General features: G+C 48.6%; 1 protein-coding gene and 11 non-coding genes across 12 annotated transcripts in view; 11 read left to right on the forward strand and 1 right to left on the reverse strand.

Moving 5' to 3' along the window:
• Positions 1 to 15,627, reverse strand: part of LOC149353843 (uncharacterized) — a 615,886-nt gene that overhangs the window by 184,207 nt on the left and 416,052 nt on the right. The gene's annotated exons all lie outside the window — the stretch shown is intronic.
• On the forward strand, positions 9,879 to 9,950 carry TRNAT-CGU (transfer RNA threonine (anticodon CGU)). Its single transcript has one exon. It is a non-coding gene; the product is annotated as a tRNA-Thr (tRNA).
• On the forward strand, positions 10,369 to 10,440 carry TRNAT-CGU (transfer RNA threonine (anticodon CGU)). Its single transcript has one exon. It is a non-coding gene; the product is annotated as a tRNA-Thr (tRNA).
• Positions 10,861 to 10,932, forward strand: TRNAT-CGU (transfer RNA threonine (anticodon CGU)). The gene has a single exon. It is a non-coding gene; the product is annotated as a tRNA-Thr (tRNA).
• On the forward strand, positions 11,354 to 11,425 carry TRNAT-CGU (transfer RNA threonine (anticodon CGU)). The gene has a single exon. It is a non-coding gene; the product is annotated as a tRNA-Thr (tRNA).
• TRNAT-CGU (transfer RNA threonine (anticodon CGU)) lies at positions 11,847 to 11,918 on the forward strand. The gene has a single exon. It is a non-coding gene; the product is annotated as a tRNA-Thr (tRNA).
• TRNAT-CGU (transfer RNA threonine (anticodon CGU)) lies at positions 12,339 to 12,410 on the forward strand. Its single transcript has one exon. It is a non-coding gene; the product is annotated as a tRNA-Thr (tRNA).
• TRNAT-CGU (transfer RNA threonine (anticodon CGU)) lies at positions 12,831 to 12,902 on the forward strand. Its single transcript has one exon. It is a non-coding gene; the product is annotated as a tRNA-Thr (tRNA).
• TRNAT-CGU (transfer RNA threonine (anticodon CGU)) lies at positions 13,322 to 13,393 on the forward strand. Its single transcript has one exon. It is a non-coding gene; the product is annotated as a tRNA-Thr (tRNA).
• Positions 13,812 to 13,883, forward strand: TRNAT-CGU (transfer RNA threonine (anticodon CGU)). Its single transcript has one exon. It is a non-coding gene; the product is annotated as a tRNA-Thr (tRNA).
• Positions 14,306 to 14,377, forward strand: TRNAT-CGU (transfer RNA threonine (anticodon CGU)). Its single transcript has one exon. It is a non-coding gene; the product is annotated as a tRNA-Thr (tRNA).
• Positions 14,801 to 14,872, forward strand: TRNAT-CGU (transfer RNA threonine (anticodon CGU)). The gene has a single exon. It is a non-coding gene; the product is annotated as a tRNA-Thr (tRNA).

Genomic DNA, 15,627 nt, shown 5'->3' on the forward strand with positions numbered 1-15,627 from the left:
CCTCAGGCTTTAAATTGAAAATCAATGGCAACTTTAATTGTGATTCCTCCAACGTTATCTATCTCCTAAAATGCAGTGTGCGCAGTATGCAATTGGGCAGACGGCTAACCCTCTACGCATCATGCCCTATCTCTACCCACCCTCCCCTTGTCAAAACACATTAATGAGAAAAAACACCCATTTGACTCATTTAAACTAACAGCCTTACAGGGTGGGTTCAACAACACCCGGGAACGGGAGCAACGCAAGTCATACTTTATAAGTTTGGCATTAACGAGAGCTTCGGCGTTTTGTCTTCAATCCGCCCCTTGCAATGCCAGTGCTGACCTGCGTTCCTTCCATTCGAATCCTTTTCAAGCTACCCCCCTACACTTACATAGATGTCTTCATTCCACACCGCACCCTTCCCTTCCCCAGTTCTACCTTCTTGACGACAGCGGTGCAATCAAAGAACATACGGACATCTTGGGTCGGCCCACACGCTCCACCGTATCTAGGCACGCTTCTATTGGCCGAAAATGCGGGCAATGACTGACCGGTACGTCGCCAGCTGCACTCAGTGTCCACAATATAAGCGTGACACCACCTGCCGCACCGTTCGGGAAGTGGGCACAGATCTCCTGGGCCCATTTCCCAAATCCTATCATGGAAACCGCTGGATTGTGGTTTGCGCTGAATACCTTACTCGGTATTGCGAAACGGCAGCCATATACCCTCGTCTACAGTGTATCATGTGTCCTCTTTTATGCTGCGCTCCATAGTTCTCCGCCATGGACCCCCAAAAGTCATCATCAGTGACCGTGGTCCGCAGTTTACAGCTGACGTCGTGGAGCAGCTTCTCCGCTCCTGCGCATCGCATTTTCGCCACTCCTCGCCTTACCATCCCCAGACTAATGGGTTGACTGAGCGCACGAACCGAACGATCACTAACATGCTCTCAATGTACGTTGATTCAAAGCACAAAAACAGGAACAGCGTCCTGCCGTTCATCACCTACGCTTTTAATACCACGCGCCATGAAACTACTGGCTTCAGCCCCTTCTTTTACCATATGCACGCCCCCCACGCTACACCCTGGACACCATACTACCATTTTCTGCCGAGCCTCATGAAGATCCCTCCATTGCCGAGACACTTTGTCTCGCCGAAGAAGCCCGGTGCCTTGCCCACCTTCGTATTCTCGCCTCCCAAGATCAGTCCAAAGCGTGCTACGATGCCCACCGCCAAGTCACTTGCATCCCTGGTGATTTGGTCTTGTGGCGGCCTGTCAGAAAGCGGGAATTGTCCCAGAAGCTGTTGTGCCACTATAATGGACCTCATGTTATTATTGAGCAAATTAGCGGGCTTTAGTTACCGCATAGCGTGTCTCACGGCAAGCGGCCGTCGTTCTGCACGAACTGAAGTGACTCATGTTGCCCGGCTGAAGCCCTACCATTCGCGCTGTGCTTGTTAACTCGCCCGGCGGGCTTCGGCTGCGTAGTAGTAGTAGACCTTTATTCGGCCACAATTTACAGGCCGAGCATGTCGTCCGCCTGGGCGACCAGAAGTCGCTGTTCTTCCTTCCCTTCAGCGCCAAGCCAGTCTAGCCAGATAGTGATGGATAGAGAAAGTGGGGGGTAGGAACAAAACCGCTGAGCAGCCGGTGAATAGAAGAGGCAATGGGCCAGGTCCGCACAGATACAGATACAATTGGGACAGAAAGGGTCCGATCGATAGCGATAGAGAAAGAGGCGGGACGGGGTGATGACTGCATTCATTTGCATGTGCCGAAGGAGAACCTCCGGTAGCGTGAGTGATGGATCAGGGGGAGGGTAAAGGCGTTTGTCGAAGCGGAGCTCGATGTAGATCTATTTTATGGTGTGGCGAAGGGTGAGTCTCCCACCGTCCTCCGAGGGCTTGGGCCAGGGGTCAACGGTGCCCGGAAAAGTGTGTCGCGGGCGAGCTGATGAGCCAGAGAAGGGGTCACGGAGCGGTTCTGTATGAGGTGTATAGCGGCTTGTGAGTCTGAATAGACTGTGTACTCTTGGAGAGAGGGAAGGAAGTCAAATGACTGGAGGGCATGCGCAATGGCGAGGACCTCGAGGGACAATGCGTCCGGAGGGCGTAGACACGGCCCGCTGGTGTGGGTTTCAGGAGCGAAGAGGTGGGAATGGTACAGGGCGTAGCCGCAGGAACCTCGAGGAGCCACGAAGGAAGCACCCATGCAGGCTACACTCTGGGTATCAAAGAGAGGGCAATGGTGCTGCGCAGCCGCATGACGACGGCCGGCGTGCAGGACGGGGGACATGTTGGTCGAGAGGGGGAGGGTACGGAGATTGGCAGCCGGGGTGGGAACAGGAGAGGTAAACGGGGACATTAGAATGGGCGAGATACCTGCTTGAGTCAATAACCCCTGACCCTGACGGGTAAGGGAAAGCCGGGCAAGCTGCGAGTTACGATGGATAGTGAAAAGGGAACGGAGAGGATGGAAGAGGCTTGTGGCAAAGAGCTTAGCGGTAGAGGTAGTGATAGGGAGGTTGAGAGCTGCATTATAGAGGCACACAAGGGCAGTCTCGAGAGCGTTGAGTCGAGTCTGAGTTAAAGAAGCGTAGGGTGCAAAGTACAAGACCTTGCTGAGGCGGAAACGTGACGCCCATGAAGAGGCGATGCCTATTCAATCAATCAATCAATCAATCAATCAATCAATCAATCAATCAATCAATCAATCAATCAATCAATCAATGAGGTTTATTTTCACATCAAGGATGTGAGTAGCGGGGACAAAAAGCCTATAGAGGCTTGACGGAGGTCCCCGCCTCCTACAGCAGCTACATTGTGCACAAAAACCCACAATCACACAACGCTACAGTACATGTTATGCCTGTGACATATTTAAATGAAGAGCACATTTCATCGAAAATAAACATGTTCAGGGCATCAAAAAACACAATCGTCAAACACTGTCGTCAAGAGGGAAGGCATAACAGCGGGCTGAGTTAGTACGGTAAAGAAAGAAACGATGGTGGCGCTGCAAGCAGCCGCCTCGAACAGACGCACGTTCGCATCGCTCCGACTTTTTGAAGCTTTTTGGCCCGGACGTTTCTGATCTAGGCTCCCAAAAATGAATGGGCCACCCCCATCGTGTTCCTCGCCACCTGTGGACGACGGTTTCAACGCTTCCGCGTCAACGACTACCCCAGGAAACCATCCGGATGCATCGGATACGCCTACCGCCGAAGCCGCCAACATGGCTTCGCAGCAGCCTCGGCAAGACGCCGCGGTAACATCGCTTTGCAGCGGCACAGATAACGCAGCCCAACCTGACGCCGTGCGCGGCGCTGACGAAAGCATGGCGGATGACGAAGCCATTCAAGTGGTTGCGACGATACCTGTCTCCAACCCATTCTCTGTTCTTTCCACGGAAAACAAGCCGGGAAGCGCCCCTTCTGAGGTAGGATCTTGCACTTTTCCGTTTTAGAAATTTGCCAAGCAACCTAGGATGGGGTCAGGCACCTCGCGGATGGCTCAAGAAAGCACTCGCTTTGAGAACAAACGACACGGCGTAAAACATGGCCACTCGCAGATAGCTATAAATGCTCGCTTCACGGATGCGCATTATCGATCGCTAGGCTGTGCCTCAGCGTCCATAGTAACCCCAATGGGCAGAATCGATCACTTGGCTGATAATGAACATACTGAAGGAGATGATTGGCAGCCTGTTAGGCGAAAGAACAAGGCCGCAGCCGCCGATCCAATCAGTGTTAAATACACTGGGATAATTAAGCTAACCTCGCCTGGACAACTAGGGACACTCCCCGCACACTGGCTGCACGAAGCTGTTGCCAATGAGCTTCGAAAAATTCATTTTCACTCTGGCTTTCAAGTACGGCCTCTTGAACGAAGCACTCAGTTTGCTGTCGACATATCGCATATGCATGCCAGAGACCATCTGATTGGACTGCAGTCTCTCCTAATTTCTGGAAAGGAGACACCTATCCAAGCTTATGAAACCATACGCCCCTGCCAGATCCGCTGGGTCATTTATCGTGCCAACGGGTTAACAAGCGAACAGCTCATGGCAAACCTCACGTGCTACTCGTGCAGGATAATGAACGCCAGGCATATGGGCAAGAACGGAGCAGCTCTAATCACGTTTGAGGGCTCCATACTTCCCCGAAAAATTCATCTGTACAGCATACTCCTTCCGGTGACACCTTATCACCCGAAGTCTATCATATGTGAGACCTGTCACAAAATCGGACACAGGGCAATTTCGTGTCCACTAGTCGACCAACGTCGATGCTCGTACTGCGGTCGCCTTGCACATGGAAACCTCGAGGTTTGTACAACGGAACCACTATGCCGCAATTGCAGAGGCCCCACGTAGCCACGGACCCAAAGTGCTCTGCTCGGTTAAAACCTTGAGGAATGGCATTTTCCGTCGTATCCGAGTATCGCGACGAAAAGAACGCAAACAACAAGCCGAGATTCTACGTGGTAACCAAATGGTGTCGACGACGGCGCACAAAAGCCTTGTCGTACACAGCAATCAGCCTCGGAGTCAATTGTGCTTGTTAATCAGGACTTCCCTCCACTACAAAGTCAGCCGTTCCAGAAGACACGAGACAGCGAACATAAAACTAAACGGCAAGGCGCGCACAAGCCCTCCACACAATCTGAGAGCAATAGTCAAAGGAATGCCACCTCATCTCTAACCACAGTTTTTAAGCATACCGCGACGGCACCAAAGCAAGCGCGCATACATCGGGTTTACGCTGAAACTCTCCGTGATACGCAACGCGCATTATCGAACTGGTCACTGCCGAGATGATCAAGCGTATGCTCCCACTCTTGGGAATGTCGCAGGTTTCTTCGAATCAAGAGCCTGAAATTGGCACACATCATCTTTACTTCCGCGTACCTTTCAGTTTAATAATGGCAGGAATTAGCGCGAAACCACATGACATTTTTGCTTCGGAGTCTCCTATATGGTTCCTGCAATGGAACTGCCGGGGAATCCGTCGCAAACAAGCGGAACTTCAGAGGAGACTGTCCATCACGCCAACGCCTCCTCTAGCTATCCTGCTTCAGGAGACTGGCATTAATAAGCCCAATCTAATAGGGTACAAACCTTACTGCACCCCTTCCATACAGCACCGACGTCCCGGGCCAGGATAGCGATCTGCGCCTCCAATGGCCAATGGGCAGGCATGCGTTCTTGTTCTGTCGCGCACGGCCCACACTGAACTATATACTTCCGCGTGGTGCACGCAGACGCAGGAGGTAGCGGGAGTACGCCTTAGCTTAGATGGCGACCCACAAGCCTTAGTTTTTTCAATTTATGCGCGATCATTCGGTACTACGACATATCAAGTGGATATGTCTTTTGTAGAACACTTCTTAAGGATATATCCCCAGGAACCCGCCGCGGTGGCTCAGCGGTTACGGCGCTCGGCTGCTGACCCGAAAGACGCGGGTTCGATCCCGGCCGCGGCGGCTGAATTTCTTGAAGGCGAAATTCTAGAGGCTCGTGTGCTGTGCGATATCAGTGCACGTTAAAGAACCCCATGTGGTCGAAATTTCCGGAGCACTTCACTACGGCGTCTCTCATAGCCTCAGTCGCTTTGGGACGTTAAACCCCAATAAACCAAACCAAACCGATATATCCCCAGGATCGCGTTGTAGTTGGGGGTGATTTTAACGCCATGCACAGCAGCTGGGGATATCATCACTCAGATGCTAGGGGAAGGCACCTTTGGCAGCAAATTGTCAGAGCGAAACTGACCATATCCAACGACCTCACGCTACCTACTCGCCTTGGCCAGCACAAAGGTCATCAAGACACTTCCCCAGACTTGACACTAGTGTCTCATCCCAGTGAGATCCTATAGTCGCGGGCTGATGTCATGGGCAGTGATCATTATCCCGTGGTGGTCTCATGGGCTCCTCGTGTGTGTGTGTGTGTGTGCGTGCGTGCGTGTGCGTGTGCGTGTGCGTGTGCGCGCGTGCGCGTGCGTGTGTGTGTGTGTGTGTGTGTGTGTGTGTGTGTGTGTGTGTGTGTGTGTGTGTGTGTGTGTGTGTGTGCCCGGCTGCAAGACGCTTCTCCGGCTCTCGCTATGGATAACGAGCTGCCGGTCAGCACAAAAATTTCTTGTGAGCGCGCATAGAACGTGTTGGTGCTGGAAAATGTTTGCTTCAACCAGCTGATTTACATCGTCTCCTTCAGACTGCCGCCATCGCCTCTAATGTGTCAACATACCGCGGTCAGCTACCTGCGCGTTCATATTTATTCGATCAATTCATATATATGTATCTTTCACACACACCTACTCAACCGATAAAATTAACTTCCTGGATGTTCTGGTTCGAGGAGAAGGAAGTACATTAATCACTAGTGTCTATAAAAAACCCACAGACAGACAACAGTATCTTCATTTCAACATCTGCCACCCATGCCACTGCAAAACTTCAATCCCATACTCACAGGCCATCAGATTCAAACGAATTTGCTCACGATCGGAAGATTTTCACGAGAATGCTAATCGCATGCGGGACACTCTAAACAAACAACATTACCCGTCTTCTATAATCAACGATGCCATTAAAAAGGCAGAAGCAACTAATATTAATCATGTCATTAAGGAATCCCAGCCAACATCACAGCGCTGTAATCTCATACTAACCTTCACAAATTATCTCCGGAACATTAACAACATCCTAAAAAAACACTTTAATATCATAGAACAGAGTGACCGTCTTTCAAAAATTTTCACTACGGTCCCCCAAGTAACATATACTAGAAGACCAAAAAAATCTGCAAAACCATGTTGTCCATTCGACAGTCAATAAACCGAGAGCTGTAGGTTGCACACCATGCAAAAAAAGCCGATGCCAAGTTGCAAACACATGGAAACCACGGCACTGGCTAAAAGCACCCCTTCAAATTTCAAGCATTCTATCCGGGAAGACCTGAATTGCGATTCAAGCAACATGGTTTACATGCTCGAGTGTGGCGACTGTCGAATGCAATACATAGGCCAAACAGAGAACTCCTTCCGATTCAGATTTAATAACCACCGCTCACATACCCAATCCCTCCCCAACCTCCCTCTTTCGAAACACCAGAGTGGCTTCAAAAACACTCGTGAGCGCGGGCAACGAGAATAATATTTTATTTTTAAATTTAACGCAGTGCAAAATGGCATTAATGAAACTTACGGCACCCTCACCTCTCTTCCGAGGTCAGAGGCCTACGAAATTAAACAAAACACCACTAAGTCGTCTGAGGTCATACCCCTTTCTGCATGCCACACCTGTGCCGTTCCCCCCCCCCCCCCCCCCCCCCGGGTGTGCTGACCTTGTGGTCACGCGAATGCCACACAATTTCTCTTTTTTTTCTTCTACCTATTTCACTTTTTTTTCGAGGTTTCTTCCTTGCTCTTTTCATTTTCTCTTTTTTTTTCTCTGTTCTCTGCTCTCTCTGTTGGAGGGTCAGATTCTATATTTTTTTATTTTTTTTGCTCTCGCGGCCAGGAGAAGGAACAAGTTTTCGCATTTTTCTACGAAAGATATTGCACGGCCACGCACCTGTCGAGCACCTCCGAGCTGGACACGCTTGTCAATAAGCAAGCCTGTGATGCTTAACAGAGCAGAGGCCGCATCTGGACGTTGTATTTTCTTACTGAGTACCTGTTCCTCGCACTCGCTCTCTCTCTTTTTTTTTCTTGTGTGTGTGTGGGTCGCACTGCCTCTAATAATGTTTTGTGCGTATTTTTCTGCTATGTGCTTTATCTTTCCCACTTACCTGTTCTGTGCCCACCCCTATAAAAGGGGATGCATTAACAATGTAAAATCACTCCTGAAGAAGATCGGTATTCCGATCGAAACGTCGAGTCGAATAAATATGTTTCCTTTAACGAAGCGTATACTTCGCTATATATTCTTAAGCAGTCAAGTACTTCATGCTTTCGCAACCTATATATATATATATATATATATATATATGACAGAAGCCAACAGCCACAGAAACCAAGGAGCACAGGGGAATTTTTTTTTTTTTAGTTAATTTATTTATTTTGTGGTGTTGATCAATTTAGAATATCGCTTAAAGCTAATTGATTAGAAAAGCAGAAGAAAGAAAAGCAGAAGAATATTTATAACGAGCCCCTCATTCCCCTTCCCTTCTTTGCTTAATTGCTTAGCGAGGGCCTCGGTTCTGGCAGCCTTGATGCCATAGGAAGCATAAGAGGGTTCTCACGCAGCTTCCACCCTCTCCGTTCGATGACGTTCTACGTCACACCTGCGGTAACTCAGGACGTTCTACGTCCGCCGCTTATGTACGCGGGTGGCGCTGATGAACACTCTCAAGGTTAGGTTACTTGTAAACATAAATACCCCCGAAATCAGAAGGTTTGACAGCCGCCGCCGTAGCTCAGAGGTAGAGCACCGGACGCGTAATTCGGAGGTCGTGGGTTCGGATCCCACCGGCGGCACATGGTTGTTTTTTCTTCTGCTTTTCTAATCAATTAGCTTTAAGCGATATTCTAAATTGATCAACACCACAAAATAAATAAATTAACTAAAAAAAAAAGAAAAAAAAATTCCCCTGTGCTCCTTGGTTTCTGTGGCTGTTGGCTTCTGTCATATTTATAACGAGCCCCTCATTCCCCTTCCCTTCTTTGCTTAATTGCTTAGCGAGGGCCTCGGTTCTGGCAGCCTTGATGCCATAGGAAGCATAAGAGGGTTCTCACGCAGCTTCCACCCTCTCCGTTCGATGACGTTCTACGTCACACCTGCGGTAACTCAGGACGTTCTACGTCCGCCGCTTATGTACGCGGGTGGCGCTGATGAACACTCTCAAGGTTAGGTTACTTGTAAACATAAATACCCCCGAAATCAGAAGGTTTGACAGCCGCCGCCGTAGCTCAGAGGTAGAGCACCGGACGCGTAATTCGGAGGTCGTGGGTTCGGATCCCACCGGCGGCACATGGTTGTTTTTTCTTCTGCTTTTCTAATCAATTAGCTTTAAGCGATATTCTAAATTGATCAACACCACAAAATAAATAAATTAACTAAAAAAAAAAGAAAAAAAAATTCCCCTGTGCTCCTTGGTTTCTGTGGCTGTTGGCTTCTGTCATATTTATAACGAGCCCCTCATTCCCCTTCCCTTCTTTGCTTAATTGCTTAGCGAGGGCCTCGGTTCTGGCAGCCTTGATGCCATAGGAAGCATAAGAGGGTTCTCACGCAGCTTCCACCCTCTCCGTTCGATGACGTTCTACGTCACACCTGCGGTAACTCAGGACGTTCTACGTCCGCCGCTTATGTACGCGGGTGGCGCTGATGAACACTCTCAAGGTTAGGTTACTTGTAAACATAAATACCCCCGAAATCAGAAGGTTTGACAGCCGCCGCCGTAGCTCAGAGGTAGAGCACCGGACGCGTAATTCGGAGGTCGTGGGTTCGGATCCCACCGGCGGCACATGGTTGTTTTTTCTTCTGCTTTTCTAATCAATTAGCTTTAAGCGATATTCTAAATTGATCAACACCACAAAATAAATAAATTAACTAAAAAAAAAGAAAAAAAAAATTCCCCTGTGCTCCTTGGTTTCTGTGGCTGTTGGCTTCTGTCATATTTATAACGAGCCCCTCATTCCCCTTCCCTTCTTTGCTTAATTGCTTAGCGAGGGCCTCGGTTCTGGCAGCCTTGATGCCATAGGAAGCATAAGAGGGTTCTCACGCAGCTTCCACCCTCTCCGTTCGATGACGTTCTACGTCACACCTGCGGTAACTCAGGACGTTCTACGTCCGCCGCTTATGTACGCGGGTGGCGCTGATGAACACTCTCAAGGTTAGGTTACTTGTAAACATAAATACCCCCGAAATCAGAAGGTTTGACAGCCGCCGCCGTAGCTCAGAGGTAGAGCACCGGACGCGTAATTCGGAGGTCGTGGGTTCGGATCCCACCGGCGGCACATGGTTGTTTTTTCTTCTGCTTTTCTAATCAATTAGCTTTAAGCGATATTCTAAATTGATCAACACCACAAAATAAATAAATTAACTAAAAAAAAAGAAAAAAATTCCCCTGTGCTCCTTGGTTTCTGTGGCTGTTGGCTTCTGTCATATTTATAACGAGCCCCTCATTCCCCTTCCCTTCTTTGCTTAATTGCTTAGCGAGGGCCTCGGTTCTGGCAGCCTTGATGCCATAGGAAGCATAAGAGGGTTCTCACGCAGCTTCCACCCTCTCCGTTCGATGACGTTCTACGTCACACCTGCGGTAACTCAGGACGTTCTACGTCCGCCGCTTATGTACGCGGGTGGCGCTGATGAACACTCTCAAGGTTAGGTTACTTGTAAACATAAATACCCCCGAAATCAGAAGGTTTGACAGCCGCCGCCGTAGCTCAGAGGTAGAGCACCGGACGCGTAATTCGGAGGTCGTGGGTTCGGATCCCACCGGCGGCACATGGTTGTTTTTTCTTCTGCTTTTCTAATCAATTAGCTTTAAGCGATATTCTAAATTGATCAACACCACAAAATAAATAAATTAACTAAAAAAAAAGAAAAAAAAATTCCCCTGTGCTCCTTGGTTTCTGTGGCTGTTGGCTTCTGTCATATTTATAACGAGCCCCTCATTCCCCTTCCCTTCTTTGCTTAATTGCTTAGCGAGGGCCTCGGTTCTGGCAGCCTTGATGCCATAGGAAGCATAAGAGGGTTCTCACGCAGCTTCCACCCTCTCCGTTCGATGACGTTCTACGTCACACCTGCGGTAACTCAGGACGTTCTACGTCCGCCGCTTATGTACGCGGGTGGCGCTGATGAACACTCTCAAGGTTAGGTTACTTGTAAACATAAATACCCCCGAAATCAGAAGGTTTGACAGCCGCCGCCGTAGCTCAGAGGTAGAGCACCGGACGCGTAATTCGGAGGTCGTGGGTTCGGATCCCACCGGCGGCACATGGTTGTTTTTTCTTCTGCTTTTCTAATCAATTAGCTTTAAGCGATATTCTAAATTGATCAACACCACAAAATAAATAAATTAACTAAAAAAAAAAGAAAAAAAAATTCCCCTGTGCTCCTTGGTTTCTGTGGCTGTTGGCTTCTGTCATATTTATAACGAGCCCCTCATTCCCCTTCCCTTCTTTGCTTAATTGCTTAGCGAGGGCCTCGGTTCTGGCAGCCTTGATGCCATAGGAAGCATAAGAGGGTTCTCACGCAGCTTCCACCCTCTCCGTTCGATGACGTTCTACGTCACACCTGCGGTAACTCAGGACGTTCTACGTCCGCCGCTTATGTACGCGGGTGGCGCTGATGAACACTCTCAAGGTTAGGTTACTTGTAAACATAAATACCCCCGAAATCAGAAGGTTTGACAGCCGCCGCCGTAGCTCAGAGGTAGAGCACCGGACGCGTAATTCGGAGGTCGTGGGTTCGGATCCCACCGGCGGCACATGGTTGTTTTTTCTTCTGCTTTTCTAATCAATTAGCTTTAAGCGATATTCTAAATTGATCAACACCACAAAATAAATAAATTAACTAAAAAAAAAAGAAAAAAAAATTCCCCTGTGCTCCTTGGTTTCTGTGGCTGTTGGCTTCTGTCATATTTATAACGAGCCCCTCATTCCCCTTCCCTTCTTTGCTTAATTGCTTAGCGAGGGCCTCGGTTCTGGCAGCCTTGATGCCATAGGAAGCATAAGAGGGTTCTCACGCAGCTTCCACCCTCTCCGTTCGATGACGTTCTACGTCACACCTGCGGTAACTCAGGACGTTCTACGTCCGCCGCTTATGTACGCGGGTGGCGCTGATGAACACTCTCAAGGTTAGGTTACTTGTAAACATAAATACCCCCGAAATCAGAAGGTTTGACAGCCGCCGCCGTAGCTCAGAGGTAGAGCACCGGACGCGTAATTCGGAGGTCGTGGGTTCGGATCCCACCGGCGGCACATGGTTGTTTTTTCTTCTGCTTTTCTAATCAATTAGCTTTAAGCGATATTCTAAATTGATCAACACCACAAAATAAATAAATTAACTAAAAAAAAAAGAAAAAAAATTCCCCTGTGCTCCTTGGTTTCTGTGGCTGTTGGCTTCTGTCATATTTATAACGAGCCCCTCATTCCCCTTCCCTTCTTTGCTTAATTGCTTAGCGAGGGCCTCGGTTCTGGCAGCCTTGATGCCATAGGAAGCATAAGAGGGTTCTCACGCAGCTTCCACCCTCTCCGTTCGATGACGTTCTACGTCACACCTGCGGTAACTCAGGACGTTCTACGTCCGCCGCTTATGTACGCGGGTGGCGCTGATGAACACTCTCAAGGTTAGGTTACTTGTAAACATAAATACCCCCGAAATCAGAAGGTTTGACAGCCGCCGCCGTAGCTCAGAGGTAGAGCACCGGACGCGTAATTCGGAGGTCGTGGGTTCGGATCCCACCGGCGGCACATGGTTGTTTTTTCTTCTGCTTTTCTAATCAATTAGCTTTAAGCGATATTCTAAATTGATCAACACCACAAAATAAATAAATTAACTAAAAAAAAAGAAAAAAAAATTCCCCTGTGCTCCTTGGTTTCTGTGGCTGTTGGCTTCTGTCATATTTATAACGAGCCCCTCATTCCCCTTCCCTTCTTTGCTTAATTGCTTAGCGAGGGCCTCGGTTCTGGCAGCCTTGATGCCATAGGAAGCATAAGAGGGTTCTCACGCAGCTTCCACCCTCTCCGTTCGATGACGTTCTACGTCACACCTGCGGTAACTCAGGACGTTCTACGTCCGCCGCTTATGTACGCGGGTGGCGCTGATGAACACTCTCAAGGTTAGGTTACTTGTAAACATAAATACCCCCGAAATCAGAAGGTTTGACAGCCGCCGCCGTAGCTCAGAGGTAGAGCACCGGACGCGTAATTCGGAGGTCGTGGGTTCGGATCCCACCGGCGGCACATGGTTGTTTTTTCTTCTGCTTTTCTAATCAATTAGCTTTAAGCGATATTCTAAATTGATCATCACCACAAAATAAATAAATTAACTAAAAAAAAGAAAAAAAAATTCCCCTGTGCTCCTTGGTTTCTGTGGCTGTTGGCTTCTGTCATATTTATAACGAGCCCCTCATTCCCCTTCCCTTCTTTGCTTAATTGCTTAGCGAGGGCCTCGGTTCTGGCAGCCTTGATGCCATAGGAAGCATAAGAGGGTTCTCACGCAGCTTCCACCCTCTCCGTTCGATGACGTTCTACGTCACACCTGCGGTAACTCAGGACGTTCTACGTCCGCCGCTTATGTACGCGGGTGGCGCTGATGAACACTCTCAAGGTTAGGTTACTTGTAAACATAAATACCCCCGAAATCAGAAGGTTTGACAGCCGCCGCCGTAGCTCAGAGGTAGAGCACCGGACGCGTAATTCGGAGGTCGTGGGTTCGGATCCCACCGGCGGCACATGGTTGTTTTTTCTTCTGCTTTTCTAATCAATTAGCTTTAAGCGATATTCTAAATTGATCAACACCACAAAATAAATAAATTAACTAAAAAAAAAGAAAAAAATTCCCCTGTGCTCCTTGGTTTCTGTGGCTGTTGGCTTCTGTCATATTTATAACGAGCCCCTCATTCCCCTTCCCTTCTTTGCTTAATTGCTTAGCGAGGGCCTCGGTTCTGGCAGCCTTGATGCCATAGGAAGCATAAGAGGGTTCTCACGCAGCTTCCACCCTCTCCGTTCGATGACGTTCTACGTCACACCTGCGGTAACTCAGGACGTTCTACGTCCGCCGCTTATGTACGCGGGTGGCGCTGATGAACACTCTCAAGGTTAGGTTACTTGTAAACATAAATACCCCCGAAATCAGAAGGTTTGACAGCCGCCGCCGTAGCTCAGAGGTAGAGCACCGGACGCGTAATTCGGAGGTCGTGGGTTCGGATCCCACCGGCGGCACATGGTTGTTTTTTCTTCTGCTTTTCTAATCAATTAGCTTTAAGCGATATTCTAAATTGATCAACATCACAAAATAAATAAATTAACTAAAAAAAAAAGAAAAAAAAAATTCCCCTGTGCTCCTTGGTTTCTGTGGCTGTTGGCTTCTGTCATATTTATAACGAGCCCCTCATTCCCCTTCCCTTCTTTGCTTAATTGCTTAGCGAGGGCCTCGGTTCTGGCAGCCTTGATGCCATAGGAAGCATAAGAGGGTTCTCACGCAGCTTCCACCCTCTCCGTTCGATGACGTTCTACGTCACACCTGCGGTAACTCAGGACGTTCTACGTCCGCCGCTTATGTACGCGGGTGGCGCTGATGAACACTCTCAAGGTTAGGTTACTTGTAAACATAAATACCCCCGAAATCAGAAGGTTTGACAGCCGCCGCCGTAGCTCAGAGGTAGAGCACCGGACGCGTAATTCGGAGGTCGTGGGTTCGGATCCCACCGGCGGCACATGGTTGTTTTTTCTTCTGCTTTTCTAATCAATTAGCTTTAAGCGATATTCTAAATTGATCAACACCACAAAATAAATAAATTAACTAAAAAAAAAAAGAAAAAAAAAATTCCCCTGTGCTCCTTGGTTTCTGTGGCTGTTGGCTTCTGTCATATTTATAACGAGCCCCTCATTCCCCTTCCCTTCTTTGCTTAATTGCTTAGCGAGGGCCTCGGTTCTGGCAGCCTTGATGCCATAGGAAGCATAAGAGGGTTCTCACGCAGCTTCCACCCTCTCCGTTCGATGACGTTCTACGTCACACCTGCGGTAACTCAGGACGTTCTACGTCCGCCGCTTATGTACGCGGGTGGCGCTGATGAACACTCTCAAGGTTAGGTTACTTGTAAACATAAATACCCCCGAAATCAGAAGGTTTGACAGCCGCCGCCGTAGCTCAGAGGTAGAGCACCGGACGCGTAATTCGGAGGTCGTGGGTTCGGATCCCACCGGCGGCACATGGTTGTTTTTTCTTCTGCTTTTCTAATCAATTAGCTTTAAGCGATATTCTAAATTGATCAACACCACAAAATAAATAAATTAACTAAAAAAAAAAAGAAAAAAAATTCCCCTGTGCTCCTTGGTTTCTGTGGCTGTTGGCTTCTGTCATATTTATAACGAGCCCCTCATTCCCCTTCCCTTCTTTGCTATATATATATATATATATATATATATATATATATATATATATACACACACAGGGTGTCCCAGCTAACTTGGACCAAGGTTTATAAAAAAATTAAGCGTTCTTCAGAACTGAAGTCGCGTGGATGTTGTTGAGGCTTATCTAAAGTTACAGTACCATTTTTTCGCTTCTCCTATTTGAATGGTTTAGGTTTTATGGGGTTTAACGTCCCAAAGCGACTAAGGCTATGAGAGACGCCGTAGTGGAGGGCTCCGGAAATTTCGACCACCTGGGGTTCTTTAACGTGCACTGACATCGCACAGTACACGGGCCTCGAATTTCTCCTCCAAAGAAATTCAACCGCCGCGGCCGGGATCGAACCCGCGTCTTTCGGGACAGCAGCCGAGCACCATAGCCTCTGAGCTGCCTTGACCCGGCGTTGGAAACTATAACCATGCGCTGCGCTTTTCGCTACGCAGCCCATCTTTCTCCGTGCTTTGAGAGCACTTTTGTTCAAAACCTTTCTCGACGGAAGATAAACTCAACGGCCTAACACTGTCCGTAGAAAATCATCAACCGAGATAGCGC

This window comes from Amblyomma mixtum, chromosome 3 (genome assembly GCF_055824585.1).
Source record: "Amblyomma mixtum isolate Tamu chromosome 3, ASM5582458v1, whole genome shotgun sequence".
Classification (NCBI taxonomy): domain Eukaryota; kingdom Metazoa; phylum Arthropoda; class Arachnida; order Ixodida; family Ixodidae; genus Amblyomma; species Amblyomma mixtum.